Source organism: Alosa pseudoharengus, unplaced genomic scaffold (assembly GCF_046254945.1).
Source record: "Alosa pseudoharengus isolate Yale_2024_CS ecotype anadromous, Long Island Sound unplaced genomic scaffold, YU_APseudo_1.1 YU_APseudo_1.1_scf_3, whole genome shotgun sequence".
Classification (NCBI taxonomy): Eukaryota; Metazoa; Chordata; class Actinopteri; order Clupeiformes; family Clupeidae; genus Alosa; species Alosa pseudoharengus.
Window position 1 is genome coordinate 38186253 of NW_027468718.1, and position 23617 is coordinate 38209869.

A 23617-nucleotide genomic window follows, 5' to 3' on the forward strand; every position below is an offset into this window, starting at 1 on the left:
ATGTGTTATGAACTCACCCATCAAGTAAAGTGTTACCAAAAATGCTGTCATATATACATATTTTTGGTGGGTACTGTAATATTGGATTCTTGGATGCCTTCCCTTTGTCTAAATGCCAAAATGAGGACTATTACGTTTTTCCAAATAAATTAAAGCTGTAGCCTTATATAATGCTAGTTTTTCCCAACAATGTTCGTCACGGCATAGTAAAAAGAGAAAACAGGTGAAATGAAATCATTAAGATTTAGAGACTTAATAGACCTTTTGATTGCCTGCTAGTGGCAAGCTCTGTCTCTCTGCACTCTCCATGCATTTATTGAATGACAGGAGGTGACCCTCACCATTTCATTGAAGACACAAACCTTCCCAGGAACAAAAAGAACCGGTATTAACCGCTTACCACTATTTAAAAAAAAAATTGTTTCTGTTCCGGAACATAAAAAAATCATAAAGTTTCTGGTTTCGTTTTTGTTCCTAGCAAAATGGCAAAAGTTTCTGGTTTTCGTTTTCGTTCCATGAACCGGTTCAAAGCCTTGGTTATAATAACAATGCACCAATAACAGCACCAATTAACTAAATTACTTCTCTTTGGGAAGGCATAATTTAAAAATGTATCACATTTGCTAAATATATATAATTTACCGAGTTTGTTGACATATTTTTCAGTTATTACATAATTTTTTCAAATAAAAAAATCTTACAGGTTTAAGCTCAGCAAATACTTGTCATGTTAACTTTGAAGTGTGTTCTATGACTATATAGTTGGTATGTATATAGTGGTTAAATTGGGCCGGGGCTTTCTGGGGCTCAGGGGATCAGCCTGCTCGTTTGTGTCCGGATGTGCCTGTTTGCAGTCAGTTGGCTACTATTAATATGTCGCATCAAATTTAATGAAAGTGATGCTTTTGAAAACATGATTTTTCTGACAATAAATGAAAGATTTTTGAAATGGCATGTCTATTTTGTCTCGGCCCAGCTGAGATGAGAACAATGGGAACATGGCCGTATTCTTGTTCAGCTGCTTAATCTCATTGTCAATCGACCATCGTGCACCGATCGCGCGTGATTTCCGAATGCAAGTGCACAACAGCAGACAGGCTACCACAAAAAGGCAACCAGAACGACGGAATCCTCATCCAATGAATTTATCCCCTCGAATGAATTGCGAAAATATTAAAGTGATTTTAGACTAGTTTGTACTAGCGGGCCATTTATTTTAATTAGCCTAATTTCATAGACCTGTTGCAGGGACATTTTCCTACACTTTTTTTCTATAGGGTGCATCTGCAAACAACTGCTGGCCCGAATACAATGCCATGAATTATGATCATCAGCTTCGCATAATGACAATTTGTTTTAGGCTATATTTTTTTGATGAATGTTCCTGGGAGATCCTTAGTTGCGCGTGATGTGGAAGTGTGAAAGTTCTCACAAGTTTCAGGCCGCCGCTGCTGCAAATCATCTTTGTCAAGTTCATCTGAGAGCACAACGTTGGTTGTACAAAAATTGCCCTGGCCTTAAATGACAAAGTAAGGAAAATAAGACTAAATCTCAATTAAATTTTTTTATATATATATATATTTTTTTTTACTTTAAATACAAATTTAAGTTGTTATCGAGCATATCAATATATTAAAAAAAACATGAAATTAAACATAAATTCTAGAAATGTATAGGAATTTGCCCCCAACTGTCATGCCCCGTCTCATTTACATAAAAACCATGCAGTATGCCTTCAAAATTACGACTCTGGGCTATATTTTGACAGTCTAAAACGCTTGATCACTAGCGAAAAGTTTAAACAAATTTTGTGGGTTGTCCAGTCCACATTAGGTGTGGTGTAGTTATGAAACTTTATCAAACGTCCGGTGCTTGGCGCAAGAAGGTGGGCCTTATGTTTCTTAATCAGTCATGGGTGTGTTGGGTGTAACATCATTTAAACCAATGAGAGTGAAATCTGTCATTCCCTTTAACAGCAAGCAGCGCAACTTCAAACATCAGTATTTTGATGGTCACCGGCGCATTTGAAGGAATCTGCTTGCGTGTGATAGCTGTTCCTCACAGTAAGATTGCCTCTATATGACTTGATGTTCAGATTTAAGAATAAGAATCATTTCTTAGGATTGATCAATCATTTCTTAAGCCACGTTTCTGAGCTTTGCACCAAGTCTCTATTGGCAATTTTACATCTGATGTAGTTGACTTTTTATATGGGGTACCTCAGGGATCAATTATTGGTCCTCTGCTTTTCAATCTGTATATGCTCCCACTTGGGCTTATCATTCAGCAGTACAATATTGTTTATCATTCATATGCCAAAGACACACAATTATTAAATATATTTCTGTTTCTTCAAATAATTCTAGTCCAGTGAATGACCTCATCCAACACTTCATGAAAAGTGGAATTTTCGTCAGTAAGCGGCACTGTAGATTGACGTGGAAGTTCAGGTTTACGACTGGATACGACAATTTGCAGGCAACACCGAAAACTGCCGTGAATTGTCAGAAATTGATGCAGGCCTTACTTGGCAGTCGTCCCCCCATGACCCCCCTCCTCCTAATTCTAGGGGAGCTATACAAATGCAAACCTGATGTAACCTGACTTAAAACAGTCGATAGACTCAAGTTTAGATTCAGATTTTCCCTTCACACCAACACAATGAGAATTTCAGAGGCATATATATAAATGATTGTCTTCAATTGAACTGCATATATTTTTGTTGAATGAAAATATCTATTTTTATATATATATATAAAAAAATAAATATTTCCCCGTTAGTAGACTTTCACACAGTCCAAAACATTCTCAGTCCATACGCCACAGCAGAGAGAACGTCACTTCAATAAACTAAGTCCAACCTATAGCCTACACCAGCAGGGGAGACAATAGGCGTGTTTGTCTTCATGCAGATCTGTGCAGATCTGACTTGATGTGATGCATGCTGGGTTGAACACAATGGAAAGCTCCATTGTGTTAAACCCAGCATGCATCACATCAAGTCAGATCTGCACAGATCTGCATGAAGACGAACACGCCTAATTCCTCTAGTGAGCAGTGGAAGACCCGCCCGTCACGCTTCCGCCAGTAGAACAGCTGATAGGATAAACAGTCAGTATGCGGCTTGCCCAGCACCGGTGGCAAATTCAAACAAAAAGGCTAGCCTACAGTTTGGTTAGGCTACTTCACGTTACTTGGATGTAAGAATGTGGTTCATAAACAAAGCACCAGTGATCGTCGGTGCTCATTTCCTCTAGAAGAGGGAACCTTGAAACGAGCACTTCCCTTTGCTTGGAGGAATGGTGAGCGTTGGATCATCTAGTGCCAGACGAGTGGTTACTTCCTCAGATCGCGCCAGGAGAATAGACATCAGTGGTCGGCGCTACAAACCGGAGCAATGGTAAGATTTAAAGAATATACTTTCATTCTGCTGTAGGCTATAAGGAAATAGATAGGCTACCTTAATAGATACCGAACTTAACCGTGCATTTTGTTTTCACAGACTAACCTTGCCTCATAATGAGGCTGTGACCTCTTTGCTCGGAGCTGTCTGCAAGTCATGACGCCATTGCTTGTAAGTAACTTTTACTGTTTTCTCATCCCTGCTGAAAAAAACAGCCTGGCCAGCTTAAGGTGGTTTGCTGGTTGACCAGCTTGTTAACCTGGGGCCTGTTGCACAAAAGCAGAATTAAGACATCCGGGATAAGTTACTGAGCTGCGCTCAATGAATCCAAAACAAGAGCGTACAGGCTTAATTGGTTGCACAACGAGCAAGCCAGGATGAGCAGACACGGATTCATCAAGCCAGGTGAAACCTATCCTGGATAAGTGCGCGCTCACGGCTCCCTCAAATAGACCCCGCCACCGATCACAGATTCACTGATTCACCATGGCAACTAGAGCGTCTTCATTGCTTCTTCTACGGTGTGAAGTAGGTAGATAGCCTTCTCACAACAGCAACAAACAGCAACACCTCTGTTTGGGAGAATATTGCAACTAGTTCCACGACCACCATGCGTGAAATGGTTAGGCACTCCCGTGACATCTCATTGTCGCATGACAGGTCGGGAATGGCGAGTATGTAAAAGTTAATTAATGATCACAAACGTTTCAATAATGACAGTGGGTCTAGGTATATGTGATAACAATGTGTAGTGGGCAGTGGAAAAATTATTGGTTTCCGTTTGTGGTGACTGCTGACTGAGTTAAGGGATGAGATTAAATAGATCCTGGAACTTAGCCTGGTCTGGAGCAGGCTAGCTCCACAGAATAAATCGCCATGGTAACTTATACCATAACATATCCTGCTGCCCCCTATCCCGCTTTTGTGCAACTGGATCACCGCTAAATTGAGCCAGGATAACCAAGATATCCCGGCTTAATCCCTTATCCTAGTTTTGTGCAATAGGCCCCAGCTTGTTTGACCACCCTATTATGGTTGACCTGCTAGACCAGCAAAACTCTTGCGAAAACATACCTTCAGCTGGTTTACCCAGCTTATGATGGTAATTCAGTTGGTTTTGCTTTTCGCACCACCTCAAGCTGGTAATTTTAGCTGGTGTTGCTGGTCTACACTGCTGGTTTAACTGGCCATGCCGGCTTATGTTGGTCATTCTAGCAAACCAGCATGACCATCTTACACCAGCTGTATCCAACATGGCAGGCTGGTCACACCAGCATGACCAGCTTCCTCAGTTGGTCACGCCAGCATATCCAGCTGGTGGCCTAAACAGATACACCAGCAAAGACCAGCAAGAGCTGGAAGAAAACCAGCAAAGACCAGCTAAAACCAGCTACCAGCATAAGCTGGTTTCTAGCTGTTTTTTTCAGCAGGGATTCCTTGTTTAATTTTACTGTGATATACATTTTTTATTATTCATACCACTCTCGTTTAATTGTTTTCCAGCTGCCTGTAAGGCCTACTATTACCAGAAAGTAAACAACCAGACCTTGCATCGCAGGTTTTACTGTGATTTAAATGTTTTAATTATTATTGTTTGAAGTGAATGAACTGTCAGGTCTACTGTTATTGTTGCTTTGTAATTTTCTAATGGTTGAAGGCCCTGCAATGATTTTGGGAGTAGCCTAATGCAGCTTCTCTTTATGGTTGAGAAGCCAGGGAAATCTAATTCTAAAAATCTAATCTAAGGGACCGTTCGTTATTTATAAACGGGGTCACCGGAGGAAAATAGGGGAGGGTCATGTCTTTTTATTCTTTGTTGAGGGGAGGGTCACCTAACTTTTTTTTGTCTAGGAGGGAGGGTCACCCATCTTTTGTATTAATGAAAACAGCAAAAAATCAAAGTGGCTTGTTTGATTGTTGATTTCTGTCGCCATATAACGTTCTCTTTCGTTCCATAGCTCTGTCAACATTGAACAATGAAAATAAGGGAATTTCCCGGGTTTCTCACGCAAAATACGGAAAATGTCAACATTCGTCCCCATTAACGTTGGAAGGGTTGGAGCAACAAAGTAGCCTACTTTATTCACGCCTAACAGCCTATATCCATTTGGTCAACTTTATCCAGCCCTAAAAAAGCTAAATTTAACTTTGGTTTACTTGTAGTTTACCGTGTAGCCTAACTTTAAACAGTGTGCATGCTTAACATAAAGCATACTTGTGCTTCATTCATCCACACATCCAGCTCCTAACGTTTTGACAAGCATTTCTACCAATTTACCTTGTTCCTGCCCATATCTAGCTTTGCTATGTCCATCCTTTCTTTTTTTTGTTGTTTGCAAAAAAATATATAGTATTTATTGGTAACCAGCAACAAGTGCAATTTGTTATTCGCTGTCATTCTCTCTCCTGCCAACAAAAATGTGTTACGTTCCAAGTAGCAGTGCGTAATTCTGCTTCATAAAAGTTGAACAAATACATTTGGTCATATAAATAGCCAGTTTATGGTCTACAGTGTAGTTGGTAAGTTATGGTAGGCCAACTTGGAGTGAATATACAGGGGGAATTCTTTGTCTAGCTGAGTAGCCTGGCAGGTGCGCACGTAGGCATAGCCTACGGCCGAACACTGCAAGCGCTAATGAATCATGCTCTCACGACAACCACGTCGTTAACTTAAATAGGCCTAGGTTAATGTCACTCTGAGTTCGCATTCAAGCAAGCAAAACGATGATTTGAATAGAAGGGCAAGGGGTAACAACAGGACAACACAGAGACAGGCCAGAATGCAGGACTAATGTTATGAGAGTATCACAGTAATATGGGATATTCTACGGGAAAATATTAAAACGGCAAGACAGCGGGGAAACGTTCAAATGATAAACCCGGAAAAAGTTGGCATGTTAGGTATTTTTCGGTGCCTGTGATTATTATGACCGCCGCTAGCGAAGCTAGCGAAGCGGTCATATAGGGATTGTCAAAGTTTTTTTTTTTTTTTTTTTTTCTTTTTTTTTTTTTTTTTTTCCCGTCATCTACTTCCTGAAATTTTGGTCAACGATACCCGGGGCACCGAAACACCAGGGCACATGAAATTTGGTGGGTATGTAGCCCCACTAGACTTTTACGGAAAAATTTCGTTTGGTCCCCGGGGGCCACTCCCCCTCCGCGCTGGGCCCCCCGAAACCCAAAAAATGCAGTTTTTCCTCAATAACTACCTGAACCGTGGCACCGAGGATGAAGAAATTTTTATGGTATGTTGGTCTCAAGGGCCCACATCAACTTAGCCCATAATCACTCATTTGTGATTTGCACCCCCCCGGTAAAAAATGAAAATGCAATATCATTCTGCTTTAATCGCCCCTCTCTTCAGTAAAGACGTTCAGAACTGCACCAAATTTTATGTGTATGATTAACCTGACATTCTCTGGGGGTATGCCAAGTTTCGTAGAATTTCATCCATGGGGGGGTCTAAAAAATTAAGTTATGTGTACATTTAGTGACTCTACACTCATTGGCCTGTAGATGGTGGTGCACACATATACACATGCACACACACACACAGGCACCCACATACTATCGGTATTAGAACGGCCGATACATAATTACAAATTCAGTAGGATTAAAAGAAAACCAAAATAAATATTCATCATCATCATCATGGCTGCATTTCCAGTATTGGCGATAAGTAGTCGTTTGTCCACTAGATGGCGCATCGTTGCAGTGAGACGTAATTTTGTTGGAAGTTAATCTTAAATGGGTTGGAAAGACACTATGCTTCCTACAAGGACAAGACTGTAGGCTACAGTAGTTTAACGTTACCGCAGAGAACGTCTAAGGGTAGGATGATTTCTGCATGACATGTAATTCCCATTTCCTCTTGAAGCCGAAATAAATCTGAGAATGTTTATCGGACATGCTTGTTTTTTACTGCAGGTAGGCTACGTTAATCCTATCAATAGCAGAACGTAGGTAAAATAATGTTACCGTTAGCATGGTTGAGTGATGGAGGCCAATTTGATTATTGATGTATTTGTAGAAAACCATAAATGCGTTTATAAGCTACCAAGCAAATCGATAACAGCACTAATTGTATCTTTCGACTGTCATCTCATTTGCTTATGACCATAACCTAGGCTACTAACAGGAGCTAAGTGAGTTAGCCACAACACGTTCGCTACGTGATGGTTTTTAATGGAAAATATATAGGCTACCTGAAAGATAACCTGTCTATGATCCCGTGATGATCTACAATCTCCATTTAAACCAGATGTTTTAGAGCGCACGTTGAGATGTATTCAGGGCAGGGCTGTACCTACACATATTTGTTGCACGTGCTACAAAAATCATTCTTTGCGATGAATGATTTAGTACCAACGTTACAAGGGTCAGATACAGTTTTGCCTATGGCTATTCCGTGAGACTGAGGCGCTTTTTGTTTGTTCGAAGTGCGTGTTTAGGGTGTGAGAGGGGAGTCGATGTGCTTTGATTCCAGCTTGGTAGTTGTAGTCTATGCGATTAAAAAAACACGTGTGTGTGAAGTATCCAAACAATGATAACGCTTTCATTATGGCTGCTTTAGCCACAGACCTTGAGCTACTGTACAGTGGGTTGGGTTCCGTTTAGAAGTGTCCACTTCATTCGCCCTTTCCGTGATTCACAGCTACGTGAAATGTATTACTACTGATATGCAAAACTATTAACTTTTTCGCCAAGAGGTGGCAGCTTGATACTGTAAGGTGTAAGCCATTGGTTCCAACGGAGATTTTATTTGGGTCGCCAGCATAGCCCAGCGACAATTTGTGTTGTGTAATAGGCCTAGCATAGGGCCTACCTTATATAGCTTATAGTTTGTTAACAGTCACGGTTTTGTCATAACTCCCTCTATGCCTTTTTGCATTTAGAATAGCTCTAAAACCGGGGGGCGAACACGTCGCAGGGGGGGCGCCAGTGCGTGGATATCTCAATCGCAAAATTAAACAATATTTCTATCGGGCGCCTACCATGGACTAGGCTGGGTGAAAATCAAAAGATTGCGTCAAAAGATTGAGCTTAACCATTGACCTCATGGTTGCAAAATGCAAGGGAACATGAATCAGCATATTATTTGCACAAACAATAACGGAGAGTAGCTCTTCAACTTTGCCCGTTAAAATGTGTATGAACAGTCTCGCAACGCATTTCATGAAGGCCCTTTGGACATGTCAGTTATTTGCACCACTGGGAAAAACGGCATTTTGTTTTAGACTACTGGTATTTCATTTGTGCATTGACAATAAAGCTGAATATCATTTGAACTAGATGACTAAACTTATGCATATGTAGAAGAAGAAACATTCACAAAAATCCATGACATGACCTCTCTTCTTGATAGCTGTTGAAAACTGCATGGAACTGACAGGGATTGTTTTGTTTAATAATAAATAAATAAATACATTATGCTGCTACCTTCTGCTTTTCCCAAATACAATGTAGCCTACAGGTGTACCTTTCATCAGTCCAGTGGAATGGATGGACTGTGATGAACTGCCCTACTTGTGATTGTTTAGAGATTTTAAAGGTTTTATAACAATGTTACAGATTTTTTGGCCCAGAAACAAATCTATTCACCTTTGCAGCGCCAGTAGGCTACTTTGTGTGCGGAATGTGTGCAAACACACATTTCAAACAAGCATACACAAAAGTTTCAAGAGTGGGGAATGGAGTAGAAGATGGAGACAAATTCATTAATATGATTTATTTTCGCGGAATGGATGTGCAGGACTGAGCGGCGGTCATATTTTGTACCGCTACGCGGTACATCTAGTTTGTGAAATTGTGCAAACGGCCTTTTCAAGTCATTTGAGAAGGAAGGAGTGTAGCAAGCTCCCAAATTGACGCTCGTCTGAGAAATTGAGTTTTGGATAATGTTCAGCTTCGGTAGCTTTACAATGACTGAGGAAGCCTAGAGACGAGTCCATAGCAATAAGTTCATGTGTTGAATTTGTTCCAGTGTGCTTTGTTGAATGGTCTCGCTTTATTGTTTTATTTCATGTGAATACTTACTAGAGGAGTAACTTTTCAAGTAGGCTAATGCAGTTGCAGGAAGTGTGCATTTAGTTTCCATGCTTATTGTGTTTCCACAACAATGTTAGTGAGTAAATCTACTGAAATGGCCACCATCTTGGTGAAGTGTGATGTGTAAGATCAGAAAGCAGAGGTTGGTTTTAGGGCGGTAGCATACATGTTGATGTGTTTTCATAGCGCGTAAGAGCGTCGGCACAAGACGTAGACAATTGGCTGGGGAGGGTCATATCATTTTTGAAAATGCTGTTGGAGGGTCGTTGAAAATTATATAGCAGTCAGGGGAGGGTCATGCAACTTTTGATCGAAGCACTCAAAATCCCTCCGGTGACCCCGTTTATAAATAACGAACGGTCCCTAATTGCTATTTGTTCATTTAGGCCTATACTTACAGTACCTAATCACTTTGTGCTTTATAAAGTATCACCGCACACTGGTGGGATTTCTTTGCTTTTTTATTTTTAGTGAACAATGCGTTGTTCACTAAAAATAAAAAAGCAAAGAAATCCCACCAGTGTGCGGTGATACTTTATTTTCCTTTTTATCTATTGACGACTGCACCTCACCAGCACCTGGAAGGCTGTGCACAGGAACTTTATCCTTTTGAGCACTTTGTGCTTTATGTTAACTTATTTGACCATATTACCTTAGTCTAAATACCTAAAGTGAATTTGCCAGTGTGAATGGTGGTCAACCTACAATAATCAATGATGATGCTGGCATATTTAATTTAGACTTAATACTATGTTGACCCCTCTCCATTATAGTATGGTTGTAAATATCTTATTTGCTTTACAAAGTAAATGTAATCATTAGCACAATGACTTTATGTTTCCCATTTATTGAATTTAGGCAGGCAACACCTGAATAGCCTCTAGTTTATGCTCCTGGACATATACCTGTGGTTGTGTTTGTGTGTGTGCGTGCGTGCGTGCGCGTGTGTGTGTGTGTGTGCGCGCGCGTCTGTATGTTGCTCCCTGCCTCTTCCCTCCACCTCCTATCCCTCTACTTTACTAAAACAGCTAGTTAATTATGGGTAAAGGTTTACATGTAATTCATTTAAATATTAGGAGTCTGACAAATAAAATAGACCTTCTAAGAGCCTGGCTGGTCTACAACAAGCCAGATGTTATTACTTTGTCTGAGACCTGGCTTAATAGTAATATATCAGATGATGAAATGAAGCTCGATAAATATACACTGTATAGATCTGATAGGGGTGCGCGAGGTGGTGGTGTAGCCACCTATGTCTTATCACACTTATCCTCATAGGTTGTCAAACCTAATGAAATTCCTGAGTCCTTTCAATGTCTTTTTATACAATTATGTCTCCATGAAAACAAACATTTGACTATAGGTAATATTTACAGACCACCAAGCTCCCCCTCTGAGTCTATAAAATGTATTGCCAATACCATTAGCTCCTTAAACTGTTCAAAAGAGATGATCATCCTTGGTGACTTTAATCGCAATTGGCTAGGCCTTAACTTAACTCAGTTAGTCAAAGAACCTACTCGCGTTGATAATAGATCCAAAACCCTATTAGACTGGATCTTGGTCACCCACCCTGATAGGATAATTGAATCTGGAGTACTTCCTGACTGTTTTAGTGACCACTTTATTGTGTCTTGCATATGGAAAATGAGACTACCAAGATTACCACCTAAAATTATTAAAGTAAGACAATTGAAAAACTTTAATGATGAGCATTTCATTCAAGACCTATTGAATATTAAATGGGACAGGCTTAACCTAATTCCCGCTGTTGAGGATGCTTGGAATTATTGATAAGCATGCTCCATGGAGGTCAGTAAGGGTAAAAGGAAGACATCTACCCTGGATTGGTGGTGAACTACTTACACTATGTAAACAAAGGGATAAGGCATGGGGTAAATATCGTTCGACTAAGGACCTTGTAGATTGGGAAACATATAAACATTTAAGGAACATATGTACTACAAAAACAAGGAATGCTAAATCTGAGTATTTTAAAAGTTCACTATCAAATAACTACAATAATCCCAAGAAATTTTGGAGAAATCTTAATGAGTTATTTAACAAATCTAATCCAAGTGCTCCAGCTAAAATTAGATTAAAAAATGATACTCTTTCTGATCCACTTGCAATAGCTAATGCTTTCAATCAGCATTTTGCTTCCATCTGCAAAACCCAGTCTCCTAATTCCAACAACATCTTAAATATGGCTCAATACTCTTGTGATAGGCCTACCTCTTTTTCTTTTTCAATTATTAGTCCCGTCGATGTACAGAGAGCTATATCTGAACTAAAGACAGGCAGTGGTAGAGACTTAGATGGTCATTCAAGACATCTTTGTTCACATATTTGAAAGCAAGTAACCGTTGTAATTGTTTTCATTAATGCTTTTTTGTGTGTCTTTGATCTGTCAATATGCTCTGTTATAGATCTATAACAGAGCATATTGACAGATCAAAGACACACAAAACAGCTCCCATTCCCTAATAATACATACATATACACATATATACAACAAGCATACATCTACATATCCACATATATACATACAGAGACACATATATGCATGTGCACAGTACATACATACACATATACGAAAATATAGACACGTACTCTCACAGATATGTATGTAGAAGACTGTATGTGAGTGAATGTGTGTGTTGTATTGTACTGTACTGTAGTATCTTGTCCTTGTACCTTTGTCTTTGTCCAGTCCTATCGAGGACCCTCTCGAAAATGAGATGTCACATCTCAAGAGGCATTCCTCTTTAAATAAATAATAATAATAATAATTAATTCATACCACTTGTGTCTAATTGTTTTCCAGCTGACCTATTACCAGACAGTACACAGGAGCTTCAGGTAGCCTAAACAACCAGACCTTGCATCTCAGGCGGAAGCTGTGAAGAGTTCAGAGCTCGGGAGTCGATTGAGAAGAAAGAGGGTAAGATACGTTTTTTTGGGACTATTTTTCAGGTGCATTAGATGTGGTGTTTCCATAGACTACACAGTGCATTGTGCCGTACTGATCGTCTTTATTGATTGTTTTTACAGCTGCTGGAAACGAGACAGACTCTGAAGTAGCTACAGGGAAACGCACCACAGACATCTGCAAAACGGACCGAATGCAGACAGAATGCTGTCAGTTACCTACTGCTCCAAGGCGGCATTTGTTGTGAGGGCAGATTTCGCTTTGTATTTGTGTGTCTGCTAATAAAACTCTTTCTGTGAATAAACATGTTCCTGGCAAATTTTCCTTTTCCTTTCCTTTTGGTAATAATAGTGTAGCCTAGTAGCCTACATAGGATAATAATAGGCTACAATATAATATCATAGGAATATATATATATGGCGTTTCCATTCATTATGACCCAGGGTGACCAATGGTGACATATCTGCCAACCAATCACAAGTGATTTTTCTTGTTTAAACGTAGTGGTTTCATCCAATACTGAGTAAGGAAATTCAAGCCAGACGCAGTTTTGCTGCTATTCATATGCTAATTAGAGCCATTAGCACTCCGCCAGTTCTCCACATACGTCATAGTTCGTTTCCGACAATATGTGGCACAGACAAACGCAACGTTCGCAGGCTGTAAATTGTCATTAACTGCCGAAAATTAGGGTGATTTCTGGGCGTTTACGGGGACGAAAATCACACTATTCATGCAGTGCAATGCATTTCTAATTTCTTAAAATTTGGATGACCCAAAACTTCTAAAAACTTAATGATAATAAAACAGATTCTTTTAGTAGGTTCTAAGGTCTTGAGACATCAATTTCATTCATTGCTAACTCCCCTGTCTATAAAACCGTGTGAGAATGTCAGAAATGTAGGCATGATCTTAGATGATCTTAACTGATCTTAACTTTCAGAAGCACATATCTAACATTTCCAAGACTGTGTTTTATCGTCTCAGAAATATATCTAAGGTTAGATTCTTTTTAACTCAAGTAAACTCTGAAAAGGTGGTTCATGCTTTTATATCTAGACTATTGTAACACAATTTTTGCTGGACTAACAAAACAGACCCTAAACAAATTCTAGCTTATCCAAAATGCCGCAGCCAGAGTACTTACCAGAACATCGATCTCATCACATCCCTCCAGTATTAAAATCACTCCACTGGCTCACAGTAAAGCAAAGAATTGATTTTAAAATACTTCTGACTATTTTTAAATCATTGATGGGCGTAGCTCCCTCCTACTTTTCTGACATGCTCATTGCATATACACCAGTCAGATCCTCAGGTAAAGGGCTCCTTGCAATACCCAGAATTAACTGAAATTCAGTACATGGTGACTTTAGTCACTATGCCCCCACTCCCTGGATTTCCCTGCCTCCTGAACTAAGGACTGCTCTGACTTTTAAAATCAGCCTAAAAACATATTTATTCTCGTAAGGTTTTAATTAGGCTTTTAACACTATTTAAGTAATTGAATTGTTTATTTTTTATTATTTAGTATTGTTGATCATTTAATTATTTTTAATGATTATTTATTACTCACTTATATTCACTTGTTATTGTATGTATTTTAATTTCTATCTTTTAATGTTTATCTATTTTGTCTATTTTGTCATGTTTGTTGTGTTATTCTATTTCTTTTGGAGAACATTGGGTCTGTGCTTGTCACATGAAATGTGCTATATAAATAAAGTTGACCTGACTTGACTTGACTTGACTGGACTGTTGGGCATACACAAGATGTGTAGTGTTGGAGTGAACACGAAAGGAGCAGAATATAACAGATGCCATTGCTACGGAGCCCTAGAGGGGTCATCGCAAAATGTTTTGCATGTTGAGAGAATGTGCGCTCGTTTTACTACATTGTGCGCTCGTTTTACTAAATTGTGCTCTCGTTTAACTAAATTGTGCGCTCGGTTTACTAAATCGTGTGTACAATTTACTATATTGTGCTCTCGTTTTACTATAGTGTGAGCTCATTTTACTAAATTGAGCTCTCATTTTAAGCATAGTAAAACGAGGGCACAATTTATTAAACGAGTGCACTATTTACTAAAACGAGCGCACGATTTACTAAAATGAGGGCACGATTTATTAAAGCGAGAGCACAATTTGTGAACATGGTTATAGAACATTGTGTGCACGATCTACTTAAACGTGGCCACAATTTGTAAAACGTGCACTCAATATTGTCTTGACACATGTAAACATGAGCACGTTATAGTATATTCGAGATCTCGATCTATTAAAACGCACCCACGAATAATTAAAACGTGGGCTTGAAGAAATTAAATGGTGTGCACAAAAACGTAGTGTGGTGTCAAGGGGGTATCCCCGGGAATGACGTCGGGAGGTGTGTCGCTTGTAGTGACGTAGGGGGAATCTCATTGATTGCAGTGCACCTGGATATAGCCCCGTTAGGCTGTAGGTGGGAGAGCAGATGATTGTGTGTGTTTGCACAGGCCCCTTGCCATCATCGTCCAGCTGAATGTTTGCCGAAGTTTTGAGTGTTTTTTGAGGTCCAAGTGTGCAGAGCTGTGGTGTTTATCGCGAACGGTGTGAGCTGGCCTACATAGCCTGAGAAGCTGAGCATCGTGAACGCCACTGTTTATGTCTCCCGTTTCATAGTCCGTATCAAAGCTTACCTCGTTGTGTGCATCATTGGTGTGCGGGTGGGTTATATGGTGAGGCCCATCGGGCGCTAGAGGGAACCTTATTGTATTGGGTGGGTATTAGGCTACTACTAATACGCAGTAGCCTATTTGTACCAACAGTAGGTCTACGTGTTGTAATTGTTTGGGAGCTTGTCGCTGTGATGTGCTTCGATTCTAGACCTCACAGTTAAGTCAAAAATCCAGGAGATAGTGGAAACCGGTCATTACAACAGAGCCCGAGTAGCCTTTGTAGCCTAGTAGAATTTCCCCATTATGGGTCTCCATAGCTGGCGGTTGACACCACTGGTGCCCCTGCTACAAAGAGTAGAAGTCCGCTATAAACCATGACCACCTAAAGTCTTTAATTAGCTGCCTACTGTTATCATGACATTCCCAATATGAACTGTTACAGACAGCTGTAGGTCCATGTCAAGGTAACACGAAGTTGCCACCACAGCACAGCGAGCGGTGAGAAAATGTCGGGAATTAGCCTACTAAATGTGAGCACGAAATACATATTTCGAGAGCTCAATTTAGGCCTACAACGGGGTCACGTTGTATTAATTCGAGGGCTCAATTAAAGGAAAACATGCTCACGTTTTATTAATTCGAGGGCTCAATTAAAGGAAAACGTGCTCACAAATTATCACGACCAGAAAAAATATCACTTAAAGTGAGCTCTCCCGGGCTCCGTACATTGCTGACGCTCCACCGAAAATAAATGTGCTGGCTGAAACAACCTTTTGTGGCATATAGTCCATTGGCAAGCTTGTATGCTATTCATTTCCTACAATTTCTTTGGTTGTGCGAATTAATTTATATTATGCATGGACAACTGCTCTATATGCCAAAGTAGGTGAAGTGTCTCTTTTCCCTGTTGTCATAGAAAGACACACAGGTTGCAAATAGCCTACTGGTACAGTATGTAGGCCTAGACTATACAGTAGGCTAGCATTAAAGGGATATGCCACCATTTGGGGAAATTTTAAAACTCTTTTGTGCTATTTGGACCGATTCCGACGGCCAGGACGACAGTAAAAGAAACACTGTCATTTGATTGGCGTCAATTTTTTTATCGCGAGATTAACATTCTTTTTGGCCTAGCAAACTTTGTAGTTTTTTCACATGCTGTTGCAACAACTAGTAACGTTAGAAAAACTACAACCCCACACACATCTAGCTAGACCGGAAACAAAACAGGCACGCAGCACACACTTGTTTGGGCTTGCAAGGCTGCCAGGGCTAATTAAGGCTAACACATTAATTGGTGCCAAAGATTTTTCACTGTCACTTATTCTGTTATCAACAATCCTCTTTGGCTGCTACTATTTTGACCCTTTGATGCACCGTTTCTTGTCCTCAAACGGCAGATACTTCCAAGCAAAGATTATAAGAGCTTTGCTTCCTGGTAGGCTTCTGTCTAGTCCTCCTCCTGTAGTCATGGAGATAATAAACACCAACACAGTTCTGAACTCCCGGTCGGCTGAATGGTGCTTTAAGTAAGGGATAACGGCCGCCGAGGTGTCCTGTTATACGGAATTAATGGACGAGGGCGAGGGGCAAAGAACCCCCCGACGCGCAGCGGAGGGGAGTTGCCTCCGCCCGAGTCCATTAATTCCGTATAACTGGACACACCTCGAAGGCCGTTATCCCGCTTATCACCCGGTTGCCACTGTAAAGCAAAGGAAACACACGGTTCCGTTTAAAAAGAAGCTCACTAGTTCAGCTTGTTGTACAACTTTCATTGGCCCTATAACAGCGATAGCATGGACAGTTAGCTTGTTTACAGTTGATTCCATTGTTGCGAAGCCTGCCTCCAGGCTCAACCGTCGTCCTACTATCGTTGTTATAGTTACCATTCATAAGCATTGATATGGAACGGCGATTCACCTTTTTTTTACCAGATCTACTTCATAGGTGTCCCGTTATTCAGAATTAAAAGCCACCCCGCCAGCCAATCAGAAAAGAGTACTTCTTCTCTCCGGGTGATAAAGCGATGTGGACACCGATGCCGACATGAGTGCGGTGCACTCTACTTTCGATATTCAATAACATTAGATTCCATTCTCCTCAATACAACTCTGCACACCAGCATCACACTTTGCCGCCCTATAATCACGATTCAGTTCTATTTGGTCGGCGCCGCTCCATTAAATCCATTGTTCATCCAGTGTTTGCCAGTTAAAAACTTCGGCGCTAATGTGTGTGGCAAGTGACAGTACACCATAGACTGTAGCCTATAAAATAGCAATGCACTCATGTCGGTGTTGGTTTAGTCGACATGGAATTAAAATATCACCGAAGCACTTCAAGTTTAATCTAGCCTAGCCTACAAGCTAAACATTGGTATTACACTCACACTGTTACACGTGAACTGAACATGGAGATAATATGGACAAGGCTATTTCTGTTGTGCATTCACTTGTGCATATTTTTTTATGAAAAGTTCCTTATTTTCAACTGAACCCAAAGATAATGAATATAGGCTATATGGAGTATTTTTTGTTTGTTATGCCCTTTATAATGTGTGTACATTTTGTGCATGCACTTCTGCTGTAGCATTTATTTCAGTTTATAGGCCTATCTATGTATCTGAAGAATACATTGTGTTGCCTCAGATCTGCTGCACATCATTTAAAATTTGATTTGAAATAATCAAATAGACCTACACATAGGCCTTTCATTTGAATACCAATCAAGATACACTGGTAATAATTGCTTTATATTGTTAATATGGACTTCTGGAAAGTTCAGAAATGCAAAATAATAGAATTTTAATCATGTGATAAAATATGCAATTAATCGTGATTAACTATAGAACTGCAGCGATTAATCACAATTAAAAAACATAATCGTTTGACAGCCCTACTGTCTACCAATACAAAACCCAAAAAAGGCCAGTAGGCGTACTACATAATTATGTTTGTCTGCACACATTTCTTCTTAGAAAAAGTCAGTGTAACTTCAGTTGTCTGTGTGTGTGTGGTGGGGGGGGGGGGGCTTCCCCATCATAGCTGAGACCAAACCTTTATCCTTGAATATGACTGAAAGGACATAAACAAACAGACTCACATAAGCATACGCGTAAGCATCTTCACAAGTGCTTAGACACAAATATGAGACTAAAGGCGGGTTTGAGGGGAGTGGTGTAGCAACCACCAAACAATACAGCTTTGTTTACCGTAAACCCAATTTATTGCATTATAATCTGGCTCCTCATGTTGTAACAGTCCAATATTCCACAGAGCTAATATATCATTGTCCATGGTGGAATTAGGTAAACATAGACACCCAACTTCTCATCTAGTATGCTACTCAATGCCATTGTCTGCATGGTGATTTATGATCCACAGCACGGTAGCACATCTGGTCTTTTACAAGCCAAATAGGACACATGTAATTCCTCTACGAAATATGAATCAACATCAAATGTACACCTGCATGTTTTTATTCTATTATTCAGAACTACTCACCTTCTCAACCACTTTGTTCCTATGAATGTTGGTAGCTTTTCTACTTGACCTTAAGATCGAAGCCTCATGCTTAGATAAACTAAATTGGTCATTAATCCTAATGTTGAGGCAGCTTTAGTTGGGGTCAGTGATTAATGTTAAAATTTTGTATGATAGCCAGATTGGCCTATTTATATGCGATAACATATTATAAATATAGCTGCAAGCAGCAATGAGGGGGCCAAGCAGTCAGTTTAGCAGTCCAAATTTGCCATGTAACTCAATGCGGTTGCATCAGGTATATAGCATTAAGCAGTCACAGCAAGTTCCATGCCAAACAACCCAAGATTGGCTTAGCCACCAATTTCGATTGGCTGTTACGGGCGAATGCTTTTGTCAATCGTTCCAGAAAATTAAACACTGATAAGGCATGGTCTGAAGATGGTCTGTGCCAATTTTGGTGAAAATCAGATGAAATTTGTGACTTGTGAAAACTTTTTAGTGTTTTTGATTAAATCCAATATGGCGGCCGAATCAATTATGTTGACATCACAAGTTGGCCTGGGTCAGCCTGAGGACATCCAAAAGTACTACCAGACACCACTAGTATGTTTTAATTCCAAACACATCAACAGCTACAGGCCAAAATGCATTTTCGCTAATTACAGCGCCCCCTAGAGGTCAAAGGTCACCAGATTTTTTGAGTGCCCTACTGATGGGGTTATAAGTCCATGTACTAAGTTTGGTTATGACAGATGAAAGGGTTGCTGAGATATGAGCTCACTTCCTGTTTGGCGGCTTCGCCGCATATTTCGTTTGGCTGTTACGGGCAAACGGTTTTAGTTCCGAAGATGAAAATCGATAACTTTTGTGCGGCTTAAACTGAAGATGTTATGTGCTAAGTTTCGTGAAAATCGGACAAACTATGTGAGGCGTGAAACTTTTTAAAGGTTTTTGACAAAATCCAAAATGGCGGAAAATCCATCATGGCGGAAATTGACCTGTTGGTGGCGCTAGAGCGCTGGAGGTGCCGGCATGAAACTTGGTGCAATTAATTATTGGACTGTCCCCAATCAATGTGCCAAATTTCACAACTTTTGACCAGTCGGTTCTATAGGCTGCCATAGACTTCAGTGGCGGAAGCGTAATAATAATAGGGAAGAAAACATAGAATCACTATGGGTTGCCTCACAGCTTCGCTGCTTGGCCCCCAAATATAGCTGCAAGCAGCAATGAGGGGGCCAAGCAGTTTAGGCCGGAATAGCTACGGTGACAAGATAGAACTCAGCAGGCACCCGCGATTAACACTTTCAACAACTTTCACATCAAAACATAACTGACTTTGTAGGGTTATAACAGGGCTGAGTATTGCCGCCTCCGCCAGCCAGCTCCCCCCCACCTAATCACCCCTGTCCGTCCCACCCCGCCGTTGCACGCACGCATTAGAATTAACTGGATGGAAATGTTGTCATCAGTTTCACATCAAAAAATAAAAGATCGATAAAACACAAGCAACTACAGATCAAAATGCAATATTGCTAATTGCAGCACTCCCTACAGGTCAAAGGTCACCACATTTTTTGAGCTTCCTCCTAATGGGGTCATGAATCTATGTAGTAAGTTTGGTTATGATACATGGCAGGGTTGCTGAGATATGAGCTCACTTCCTGTTTGGCGGCTTCGCCACCAATTTCGATTGGCTGTTATGGGCGAATGCTTCTGTCAATTGTTCCAGAAAGAAATGCACTGATAAGGCATGGTCTGAAGATGGTCGCTGCCAATTTTGGTGAGGATCCGCTGACATTTGTGACCTGCGAAAACTTGTACGTGTTTTTGATTAAATCCAATATGGCGGCCGAATCAATTAGGATGACATCACAAGTTGGCTTGGGTCGGCCTAAGGACCTCCAACAGTATTACTAGACAGAACTACTGCGTTTTAGTTTTAAGCACAACAACAGCTACAGGCCAAAAGGCATGTTTCTAAATTACAGCGCCCCCTAGAGGTCAAAGGTCACCAGATTTCTTGAGCGTCCCCCTGATTGGGTCCTGAGTCCATGTACTAAGTTTGGTTATGAATGGGTTGCTGAGATATGAGCTCACTTCCTGTTTGGCAGCTTCGCCGCAAACTTCGATTGGCTGTTACGCGCGAACGGTTTTAGTTCCGAAGACAAAAAGCAATGCATTAATGAGGCATGGTCTGTAGATAATATCTGTGAAGTTTGGTGTCGATCGGACAAAATGTGTGACCTCTGATACATTTTAAGTGATTTTGATGAAATCCATCATGGCGGAAAATGACGTGCGTCATAGTTGAACTCGGCTTGGTCCAAGGATTCCAATGATACCTCAATTTTGACAATCGGGTCAACGGGTCAAAAGTTACGTGCGTGAACGCACGTCCAACTTTGGCCTGTTGGTGGCGCTAGAGCGCTCGAGGTGCCGGTATGAAACTTGGTGAAATTAATCATGGGACTGTCCTCAATCAACTTTTCACCAGACGGTTCTATGGGCTGCTATCAGAGCCGGACAGTAACCAACATAGGCGTGCATAAATAGACACTAGGTGGTGCTAAAGCACTAGGAAGTTTGCCCTTAATTAACGAAAATGCCCTTTTGAAACTTTTTTTTTTTTAAATTATTAATATTATTAAGATTTTACTGAGGTCGGTTTCGAAATTATCTTTTGAAAACCTGAGCCATTAAAAACGACTGAAACAATGCCCCGAAATGAGCCACCTCCTTGCGCACACCCGACCAGCCTATCTTTCTTCATTTGTCACGTGAACTCGCGCGATCGCGCGCAGAGCACGCCAGATGCACAGCACCATAGCAGTTCAGTTCTTCAGATAGCAGGCATGGTCGCTGACAGGCTGCTTCTCCCGTGCCCCATCAGCCAGGTAGCCTAACATACAGATCAAGCAAAATCTTACAGTTTGCCCTCTAAGCCCAACATGTAATAATTTTGTTGTACAGTAAAATGTCTCATTCAGCCAATACAAGCATTTTTGCCGACTGGTCACCTGATAAACTAGTTAGATGAAGCGGTAACGCTTTAGAATAACATGTGCTTATTAGGTATTAACAGTGCATAATAAGCAGTTAACAATTCATTACTAACAGTTAGTTAACTGTTGTTATCCTTTAATAACATTAACTAACTGTTAACATGCAGCTTGTAAGTGTTAATAAGCAGCCTTTTAGGTTACTTACAAGCATATTTGTTAACAGTTGTAAGTGTTAACAAGCAGCTTGTTAATGCTTGTTAATGGTGTATAAGACAAAAAGGTGGATAACTAATACGCTTATAAGACCTTTCTTACCTATTTGTAGTACATTTTGCAGCCCCCCAATCTAAAGCTAGGACCATGTAGCCTATAGTTCCACAAGCCCAACCTTCTATCTCTCTATACTATATCTCTATCTAGCTTGGTTTAGCTGTGAGAAATGCACCTTTAAAATTGTTGCAGTGAGCAGGAATCGAACCCTGGTCTCCTGCTTCAAAGAGTACATCGCTACGTACTGAGCTACACTACTTTTCTTGTACTGCTGATGAAATTGTTTATTTTGATTCTATATTCCGAAGTGCTATATCACACTAGCTATGCTTTTTACAAATATGTTTCTGATGGAAAAGTGGTGTTTAATTAATGCAGAAACAGACCACGAATGTTCGCCTCTGTTCAAGGCAAACTGAAACATGTTTCAAATCGATCACGAACGTTCGCCTATGTTTGCAACTTTAAACCAGAGCTTTGAACGCACCCACTTATCGTCTTTAAGCCTCGGTTGCTAGGTAACCAAACTATATACAAAGCTGGCATATCTTTAGACTGCTGACAAACTGACAAACTGTTTTATGCGTTCACTGAACAAAGATTATGGAAATTAAACACCACTTTTCCATCAGAAACATATTTGTAAAAAGCTAGTATGATATAGAACATTGGAATATTTTCCATCAGCCAATTAGGAACAGTAGTGTAGCTCAACAAGTAGCGATGCACTCTTTGACGCGGGAGACCGGGGTTCGATTCCTGCTCACTACAACAATTTTGAAGGTGTATTTCTCACAGCTAAACCAAGCTCGATAGAGAGATAGAAGGTTGGGCTTGTGGAACTTTAGTCTACATGGTCCTCGCTTTAGATTGGGGGGCTGCAAAATTTACTACAAATAGGTAAGAAAGGTCTTATAAGCGTATTAGTTATCCACCTCTTTGTCTTATACACCATTAACAAGCATTAACAAGCTGCTTGTTAACACTTACAACTGTTAACAAATATGCTTGTAAGTAACTTAAAAGACTGCTTATTATCACTTACAAGCTGCATGTTAACAGTTAGTTAATGTTATTAAAGGATAACAACAGTTAACTAACTGTTAGTAATGAATTGTTAACTGCTTATTATGCACTGTTAATACCTAATAAGCACATGTTATTCTAAAGCGTTACCGATGAAGCTAGATAAAGTTTTACGCTGTAGCCCAAATCAATGACAGATAACGTGACGACCACATACAAATAATTTCGGTAGATTTTGCAAATGTATGTGTTAAGAAGAACGTTTTCTGTTGTATATGTTTTGTTAGGCAACATGTATTAACACATTCATTTGTGACAGAAGAAACGGGAAGTTCCCCATTACCTGTGAAAAATGCCCATCTGCATTCATGTAATGACAACAGTCAGTAGCCCACTATAACTCCTTCTCGTACTGTTTGGTCTCTTTATTGTCTTACAGATCAAGTAAAATCGTACAGTTTGCCCTCTAAGCCCAACGTGTAATCATTTTGTTGTGCAGTAAAATGTCTCATACAGCATCAAACAACTAAGCATTTTTAGCCGACTGGTCACCTGATAAAGTAGCCCAAGTCAATGACAGATAACGTGAGGACGACCACATAGGCTACAAATAATTCCGGTAGAGTTTGCAATTGCAAATCTATGTGTTAAGACGAACGTTTTCTGTTGTATAGGTTTTGTTAGGCAACATAAATTAACACATTTTGGTTTCTTTATTGTCTTAATTGTATATTGATTTACTAATTGCAGCACAAGTCAAATTTCATTCAACATGTGCGTGTAATTTTTTT

General features: G+C 40.2%; 1 protein-coding gene and 1 long non-coding RNA gene across 4 annotated transcripts in view; one reads left to right on the top strand and one right to left on the bottom strand.

Annotated features, from left to right (window-relative positions):
- Positions 1-23617, bottom strand: part of LOC143100765 (uncharacterized) — a 94787-nt gene that overhangs the window by 57564 nt on the left and 13606 nt on the right. The window lies entirely within an intron of this gene.
- On the top strand, positions 3036-12655 carry LOC143099769 (uncharacterized). Its single transcript, XR_012981745.1, has 4 exons — positions 3036-3400; positions 3503-3574; positions 12279-12395; positions 12506-12655. It is a non-coding gene; the product is annotated as an uncharacterized LOC143099769 (long non-coding RNA).